The following is a 9,322-nucleotide window of genomic DNA, read 5'->3' on the forward strand; positions in this document are numbered from 1 at the left end:
GTTATTTGATCCCTTGTTGAGTAATGCTGGTCTACAAAGTTCTATCATCTACTCAATCTACTTAACAATTGTGGAATATACATATACATATACATATATGCACATACATATACATGTTTATAAGTATTATACTGCAATCACCAGGCAAGGGATGTAGGGGGGGAACCAAGCGACAGACTAGAAGTATCATATGAGGTGGGGACTGGGCAGTGGCTTCCAGGGAACTGTTCTAAGTATCCATTAAAACCATAAATGGTATTTACACTATTATAAGCATATCATCTGAATTATCATAATAATTTTAATTGGCTAACGTTCCCCACATTTAATTTTCTCAAAACTATGTTCCAGCGGAGCCGCCGCGGGCCCTCGCGGCCGCCGTACTTGGGCACGCCCGCGCATGCGCCCTGAGCCTCGTCTCGGCCGGGCTGGGCGAGTCGCCCCGACTCTGCTGCAGGCTCCTGGCCGGCCGCCCTCTGGGTTGTTCTGCTGGGGTCCGTCACCTCCTCCTAAGTATGCATCCTGACTTATCTCCACACTTGCACAACTGAAGAGTGCAACATCTTGATAAACTTGCTTGAGGAATGTCACAAAAATCACGGCTCTCTGAAATGTTTGGTCATTGCAATGATCTTGATTGAGAGATGAGAAAAATGCTTGAAGAAAGAGTGCACGGAAAAGAGGATCAAGAGCAGGGAGCATGGTAATGCGATGCGAAAGATACTATTTAATTCCCCAGAGGATTCTGAAAAATAAATTCTATTTTCACTGGTTGCCTTGGCTGAGAGAAGACCTAAAGCCTCTTGGTTGACAGCTGAAAGAAGCCTCTCATTTGGCCTCTAGAACCCTTTGCCGATCCGTAGACATAAGGCATGGAAAGATCCAGAAAAGCCTGGATTCTGACAATATTTGCAGAGCCTTCAGTTCTCACCAGCAAACTTGACTTCCCACTTTCCCCCTTTCTCTCCACCAGGGAACACTGGAGTAACTTCTCTCCCTCAATAAAAGAACTGATTTTAATCATAAAACACACACACACACACACACACACACACACACACACACACACACACAGCAGCATCCCTTTTACTTACCTCTTATGAAATAATTTGCATTTTTAAATAAATGGACCCAAGAAAAGTTCATTTGTTAACAGTCATACGATGACTAAAGAGCAGTTTATCTTAAACCCAAATTTGTACGATCAGAGAGATAGAACCAGGATAAGGCTGTGTAGCTGACCCCAGTTTGTTCTCCAGCATCGCATATGGTCCCCCAGAGTACTTCCTGGAGTGATCCTTGAGCACAGAGCCAGCAATAAGCCCTAAGCACCACCAGGTGTAGTCCAACCCCCGTTTCCACTCCTGCCACCACCACCTAATTATGTATAAAACCAAATCCATACACATTACTAGCCTCAGTGCTCATAAACAAAGAGAGAGGGGAAAATATTAGCCCCAAGGGCTCATAGGTGGAGAGGTCAATAAAGCACAAGTAAGTCAAAAGGGAACAAACAGAAAGCCTGGAGTCAGAGCTGGACCCTCACAAAGCCGATGGGAAAGACAGCAGTCTGGGAGCAGGTGACACAGTACTTCCAGGTCACGGCATGACCAAGAATTGCAGGCACCTCCATCCTGACACATTCCCACGACTTGATGTCCAGACACACCATTAAGCACTGATCCTGTTGACTCCCACGTAAGGAAGGTTTATTCACTAGAAAACATACCAGACCAGCTACATACTCTGACACCATATCTGTCAGTGTTTCTGCATCTCCTCTAAATACGGACCCTTCTGGTCTGACTTCCTTCCAGGACCCATATCTCCCAAATACAAAATAATGATAATAATAATAATAGTGGTAATTTAAAATGAAATTCTAAAAACAAAAATTAGAATAAGATTATCATATAGTACAGCTGTTTGACTTCAGGTTAGATGCCCAAAAGACTGAAAAGAGTCAAAAAGAGATATTACAACCAAGCACACAGCATTAATCACAATAGCACAAGCATAGAAGAAGCAACACAAGTGTCTAGTGGTAGAAGAGGAAGTAGCAGAATGCTGTATAGACATAAAACAGAGCACTACTGAGCTTCTCAGAAAATTCTGACACATGGTGAACACTAAAGACATGCTGCTAAGTGAACAAATCAGTGAGAAACAGAGAAACACATATTGAATCAGCTTAGACAGGAACTCTAATAAGTGGCTGGAATCTTAGAAACAGAACAGAGTTGTGGTTGCAGGTTCCTGGAGAGAAGGGGGAAAAGTGTGTGCATTATTTACAGAGCAGTCTCTACCCTGCAGAAGGAAGGGGAGAGGAAGATGGAAGGCAGTTGGTTGCACGACATCATCACTGTAGTTAACATCGCTGAACACATAAGAACAAAGATGCCAATTTTTTTTTTTTTTGCTTTTTGGATCACATCTGGTGATATTCAGGGGTTATTCCTGGCTTTACACTCAGGAATTACTCTGGTGGTGCTCCAGGGGACCATATGGGATGCTGGGAATCCAACCCGGGTCAGTCACGTGCAAGGCAAATGCTGTACCCACTGTGCTATCGCTCCAGCCCCTGAAGATGTCAATTTTATCTTTTATATATGTCACAATACAAACCTTTTTAAAGCTTGGGAAGTAGATCAGTTATCTAGTGAAAAGGAATTAAATTCTACAGGGATCTCTTCCGGAGACAAAATAAAGAGGTGGAGTGGAGGACTAATTTGCTTATTCTGTGGAGAAAAACATGTGAAGCCAGGGATGAGTAAAATTACTAAAGACAAAAGTACAGTGCATAAATACGTATTTATGGCACATATAATAGATAATACAGGATTGAATATCTCCAAATAGAAAAGAAAGAAAATTAGAAAAGATTGAAAGGTAAGAAGACATTCCTGAAGAATTTATTACTGTTATCATAAAGTACCACTAGGAATGGTCCAAAAACAGTAAAAAATAGTAACCATCTACTCAGAAGTCTGCTTTTGTGTCACCCCACTAAATTTGAATATTTGAGAAAACCTTCATTTTCTCAAATGACAGCTGCCGTTCGGTTGTCTGGTGAAGGAGTCTGAATGTAGAAATGGCCGATTTCACCAGCAAGGTGAGTTCAGTCCTCTGAGATAAATATTTCTGTCTGATGCAAGCTAAAAGAAATCTTTTCTATATTCACAAACAGACATGGGTCAATACATTTGTCTAAGCAAACTGTTAAGTCAGAGGCTAGAATACATATAAAGTATATGATTACAAGTTTAAATATAGCAATAATATTAGAATAATTTAAAAAGTAATTACTATATTGAGTTCTTGGGCCCCATATCTAGTTGAATCACTTACTTGTACAAGATTATTTTGTACATTATATTAGCTTCTGAGTACAGATTTTTTCCTGAATGGTGGACATTTTAATTTTACATTGGTACCCTTTTCCTCAAATGATTTCATTGAATATTATTTTTATGATACTATCTCACTGCTTTTTATAGTTGCTTATCAGATTAAAGATTGTTTCTTTGTAAACTGCTAAGTTTGTTTAGTGAATGGATATTACTATGTTGAATGGGGCTGGAGCGATAGCACAGCGGTAGGGCTTTCGCCTTACAAGCTGCCAACATGGCCGACCCGAGTTCGATTCCTCAGTCCCTCTTGGAGAGCCCGGCAAGCTACCGAGAGTATTCGATATGCCAAACACAGTAACAACAAAGTCTCCAATGGAGACGTTCCTGGGCCCGCTCGAGCAAATCGACAATCAGCGGGAGGGCCTTTACCTTTACCTTTACTTAAAATTAATTACCTAAGAAAATTATTAGCATAAAAACGTAATCCACATATTGAGGTCCTACAGTATTTTTAATTTTATTTTTATAAAGTTGTTCACAATAATTGATTACATTTAATATTTGAACCGTGCACGGCAGAGCCTGGCAAGCTACCCGTGACGTACTCGATATGCCAAACACAGTAACAACAAGTCTCATGATGGAGGCGTTACTGGGCCCGCTCGAGCAAAATCGGTGAACAACAGGGGGACTGTGATTTATATATACCGTGATATGTGGGAAGCTGGCCCTTTAACTGACCAAGGCCTAAGTGCCTGTATGGTCATCCTGACCTACGACCCCACGGCAGGCACAGCCTGTGCTATGTATGGTCATCTTGACCTACGTGACCCCGCAACAGGCAAAACCAGTGCTATGTATGGTTATCTTGATGTATGGTTATCCTGAGAGAACATCTGTCATGGCTGTCAGTAATAACAAGAAGTAACTATCTCGTGTCTGGTACGTGATGCATGTAAATTTTATAAATCATATGGACATGGCTCTTTGTGTATCTACCTCATGTCTGGTAAATCATATGGACATGGCCCTTTGTGTAATCACCTCGTGTCTGGTACCAGGTACACATAAACCTTGTAATGCATGATAGGTGAAAACAAACCTATTATATATCACCTATTATATATCACCGCAGTGATATATAATATTTGAACATCAATTTCACCACAATTACACCTTGCCATAGCCATATTTCAAGTGTTTACATCCCAAACCCCAAACCCTGCCCCCAAAGCAGAACCTAAGTAATTTATCCACGTCCCCAGATTTGAAAACACCGCCTTTCTCTTTCCCTCTCCCTCCACCCTCCTTTCTTAGGACCTTGGGAAATTCACTTAGCAAAAGGGAACTCTTTGTTGTGGGTCTTAAGGGCTCTCTCTGGGTTCCAGTCACTAGCACTACAGAGTAGCTTTGTCATGTTAAATGAGATTGTAAAAAAAAAAAAACAAAAAACAAAAAAACAAAACAAAAACTTGGGAGTGCCTGAATGATTTCTATCTGACCCTCAGCCCAGGAGAGCTTCCCGGAGCCTTGTGAATTGTAGGGCATTTTTGAATCAGATGTAGAGGATGCTGTGAAAGATTCAGAGGCCTTCTTATGAGAGAAAAGCCTCTCGGGTCTCCTCTCCCATGAAGAAGCCCATGTCCCAGTGCCCCTCGGTTACTATCCTCACGCCTGTTTCTGAGGCTAATGTTCCTCATTTATACCCAGTTCTTAAGGACAATCCCACAGATCCACCCTTTGCTCCCCACCATGACTTCCCTTCTGTCCTATCCCCAGAGATGAGGCAGACCTCCAGCAGGAGACTGCCCGATATCTAGAGCCCAAATGGCCCCCACACCTCCCTACCTTTTCTTCCTGACCTCCCCCTTACAACCCTAAAATGTATTTGCAAGAGAAAATTGACCTCTCTTTGGCTGCAGAATTCGAGTTATGTACTGCTAATTAGTAACTTGATCTGGAAAACCTGGCGCCAGGAGAAGGCTTGGAAGAACTGAAACCTCAAAGGTGAAAATCACGTACACGCCCTTTGGGCAAATTCGGAAATCTCTGTGTGACTGGTGAGTGTGGTGCGCACCCGTGTAAGTGGAGGACCGGTCCGAGCGAGTGTAGGAGTGTGATCTGTGCGTGTGTTCCCAGTGTGTGTATTGTCTTAATATCTTTCTCCTAGTTCTGTTTATTAAGATTGTTTAATATGGGTCAGAATCGATCGACCCCCAAGGTTTTAATTCCTAATCACTTCTCTGAGATCCACAGGAAAGCTCAGGATCTGGGCTTGAGGGTAAAGAAAGGTAAGTTTGGCTTTTATTGTTCATCAGAATGACCTTCCTTTGGTGTGGATTGGCCCCCACAAGGTTCTTTCTCAACAAATCATGTGGTTCCAGTAAAAGAGGTAATCTGTAGAAAATCTGCTGTGAAGGTATACTCCCCTGGAAATCTCTAGGGGGCACAGGGAAGGAATGTGATAACCTTTATGTGAATGGTCTCTGCAAAGAGGCACCCCTCCTTTGTCTGCTTTGCATCACCCTCCACTAGGAGGAAGCCCACTAGTGAGAAAGACTCTGGGAAACTAAGGCAGGCCAATTTCCAGGCATAAGATCCTTTTCCCCACCCAGTTCTAACTAGAAGATAGAGGTCAATTGAAATGCTAATGAAGACAGTTCAAAAAAAAAAAGGGTAAAAGGCCAAAGTAAAGGCCAATTTACAGGGGGTTAGAATCCCCTTGGAGAGGCCAAAGTGACAGACCTAGAAAAAAGTTTTGCCAAGGAACCATCCTTTTTTTATATAGATTATTAGTTGCAATTAGAAAAACATCCTAGGAGCCTCCAACTAGGTAGTTTAGATAAAGAGTATCTTGTTGATCTCTGTAACACCTTGTGGCCTGAGTATAGTGGGGGAAAGATAGCCAGTAAATGGCAGTTTGCATTACCAGATTATTTTCGAGTCAGATCTTTGCAGGTAAACTAAAGAAATAGGAGTATCAAAGCAGAGGAGGCAGGAAAATGCAAGATCTTATGATTAACTGTTTGACATCAGAAACAAAGAAGTGTGTCACTAAGGAGCCAGTCCCCATGTCTGATAAGAATCTCCCTGCCTCAGAATTAGCCTTGGCTAAAAAATGGTAACATCTTTGTCATAGTCTATTTTGCCAGCTTATATCAACAAAAGCGCTTTCCTGACCCATTTTTAACAAGCAGGAGACTGGCTGGTCAGGCTGGGAAATGGGGAGCAGTGTTTCTCCGCCCTGGGGACTGTCCCTTCCTTTCTCAGACCATCAGTTTCTCCCTGTCATTTTTTGAAGGGTCAGATTGATCGATCAATTGCAGATGTGTGCACATGTATGTTTGGTGTTTTAGTCAGTTCATTGTCTGTCTGTCTGTCTGTCTGTCTATGTGGAACACTCGAGTGTTGGAACCAGGCTGAAATCAGAAGTAGAAATTTTAGAGAAGTTAGTGACATGCAACCCAGTGATTTAAGAAATGCAGTTGTTTTTGGAACCTGTCAGACAAGGGTGAATCCTTATCAGAAGGTTGAGCCTACAGAGAAAGCAGAATTCTCAATCTAAATTTCTTTGTAGAATAACATTAATGATTATGTGATTAACAGTTGAAATCCTTTTGAACTTAAGAATCTTGTACTATATAGAAGAGCTATGGAACTAGAGCCTGAAACTAAAGGGAAATAATAGTTCAGAGAAAGCAAGACTTTATCTTATAATCCTCAGCTAACTTTAATGAAAAATTAGGCCGCTTTTACAAACTACAGAGGTACAGAAGCCATTAAAATGAAGTTTCCTTATTTTCCTAAACAGTGGCAATTTATAGGATAACAATTGGATTTGTCCATTCTCCCTTGACACAAGGAGCTAAGGTTTATCAGGCTACACCCATCACAGTGCTCCTGAGTCACTTCCATTCCTTTGTTTTCCTGTAAGCACTTCTCTATGCTCTCCTCCCCAACCAGTTATTCAGCTTTCCCCCTAGTCAGAATCTGTTAATTTGTAAGATCAGATCCTTCTAGGACACTGAACTTGTACTGTAAATTGTGAGTGATCTGCTAAGTGAGAATCTGTCCTAGAAGAATGTCCTGACTAGTTTGGATGAGGTTAAACATTTTTCCCTTTCAAATGGTCTTAAGTAAATAATTTCAGTATACTGCGAAGCAGCTTCTCTTATCTCATGGAGCAGATCTCAGGTGCTAGCCAGGCCTGATCTTTGGGATGTAGATTGGTCTTTGATGTGCTAATCCATGTGCTTGTAAAAGGTGAGGCCAAAATTACTGGCCTGCAGATGTAAAGAAGCAATGTATGTTTTGCTGCCTCAATGTTTTTTCTCCTTTTGATGACATCACTGTATTGCCCCTTTAGAGGTACCATGATCTATATGAGGAGATTTCAGGGCTCTCTACTAGGAGGTCTGAGAGAACAGGGGAAAACATGCTTGAGAGAACCTGAGTTTCTTTTATGGGATATAATGAGACTGTAAGAATGGGCTGGGAGAGACAGAAGAGATACAAGAGTGAATGGAGAGAGGATTGGAATAAACTGCAACTAAGGCCAAGCAGCCTGGCCATAAGGTTTCCTTCCTTTTCCTGCCCATCGCCATCCACCTCCCTGGAGTGGGGGAAACTACCTAACGTGGGCGGTGGGAGAGATAGATTGCTGCCATCCTTTTTGTGTTCACACAGGAATTCAAATATTTTCTTATGCTTATATCAAAGTTTGGTAAAAAATCCAAAGGGCTTTTTCTGTGTCTGAAAGCATGTTTGTATTCTTGTGGAATTGTTAAAAATATCTGGTGTAGAAAGCTCATGATTTTAAATAATTAAGGTACAAGAACTATTGAAATTAATCCAAAGAAGTTTTTATCATGTTTTATAAAAATTGATCATAGGTCTTATGTTGTTATGTTAATGTACATGTTTGTATCTGCCTTGGATTAGAATATTTGGTCTAGAAGGAGTTAAAATAACTATGACACATGAAAACAGGTTAAAAAAGTAATGGTTTAGTTTAAACATGAGTTTCTAGAGTTATAAAATTGGTTGCAAAATTTGTCTTACCAGTGCTCTATCTGATCTCTGAGACTCTTCGTAACAAAAATTTCTAGAAGTTCTAAGAGTTATAAAGTGGAATAATCTCAGATGTCAGCCTTCTGTAATGGTCTCTGAGAATGGAGAATTTCATGGAAAATGTGGGAAATTTTACTAACTACATTGTTAATCAACCTGTCCAGTGTTTGAAAGTACATGCTATTATTTTGATAACTTTATTTCATGCAAAGCCTTGTCACCAGGTATCAACCTGGCCCTGCTCTTCAGAAAGCTTTGTACTCAAGTGTGAAATACTTAATGTTTCATAATAATCTGAGTGCTTTAATCTTTTGTAGTTGTATTTTCCTGGAAATCAGAATTTTAAGATGTCTTCTGGTTGATTTCTAATGTAAAGTGATCTTTTGCCCAGTGAATATACCTTGTAAGAGCTTTAATTGAGCATTTTTTAAGGCTATTTGAATACCTATGGAAGCATTGCAGAGTACAGTTTTTGTTAAGTGAGATTAAGATAACATTTCCCCCTTTCCTTCCCCTCCTCCCCCTGCCATTCCTACCCCTCTCCCGTCTGGCTCTGTAGACACCCTCGGGGTTCTAGTGGTCGCTGACTTTGCCTTCAGCCAGTCCCTCCATTTTTTGATGCCATTGGCCACAATGCTTCCTATGGTGTCTCTCCCTCATTTGGTGGTCCTCCGTATTTTGTACCACCCAACTTCCACCCTTTATGATTACGGATCCCCCTGTGATGCTGCCTCACCCCGCCAACTCCACCACGAGCCTGTCACCGCCCTCACCGTCGCCGCCCTGTTCACCCTCGGCCTTGCGGGCTCTGGTATGAGCATCAAAGCCCTGACCTCACAGCACTCCGGTCTAGTTACACTTCATGCCGCCGTGGATGCCGATTTAGAGCGCCTTGAACAATC

The 9,322-nt window shown here is 41.5% G+C and overlaps 1 pseudogene; it reads left to right on the forward strand.

Annotated features, from left to right (window-relative positions):
• Positions 1-515: 515 nt before the first annotated feature.
• On the forward strand, positions 516-756 carry LOC130042616 (COX assembly mitochondrial protein 2 homolog; annotated as a pseudogene).
• Positions 757-9,322: the final 8,566 nt, after the last annotated feature.

Source organism: Sorex fumeus, unplaced genomic scaffold (genome assembly GCF_029834395.1).
Source record: "Sorex fumeus unplaced genomic scaffold, SorFum_2.1 ptg000106l, whole genome shotgun sequence".
In the NCBI taxonomy this organism is placed as follows: Eukaryota; Metazoa; Chordata; class Mammalia; order Eulipotyphla; family Soricidae; genus Sorex; species Sorex fumeus.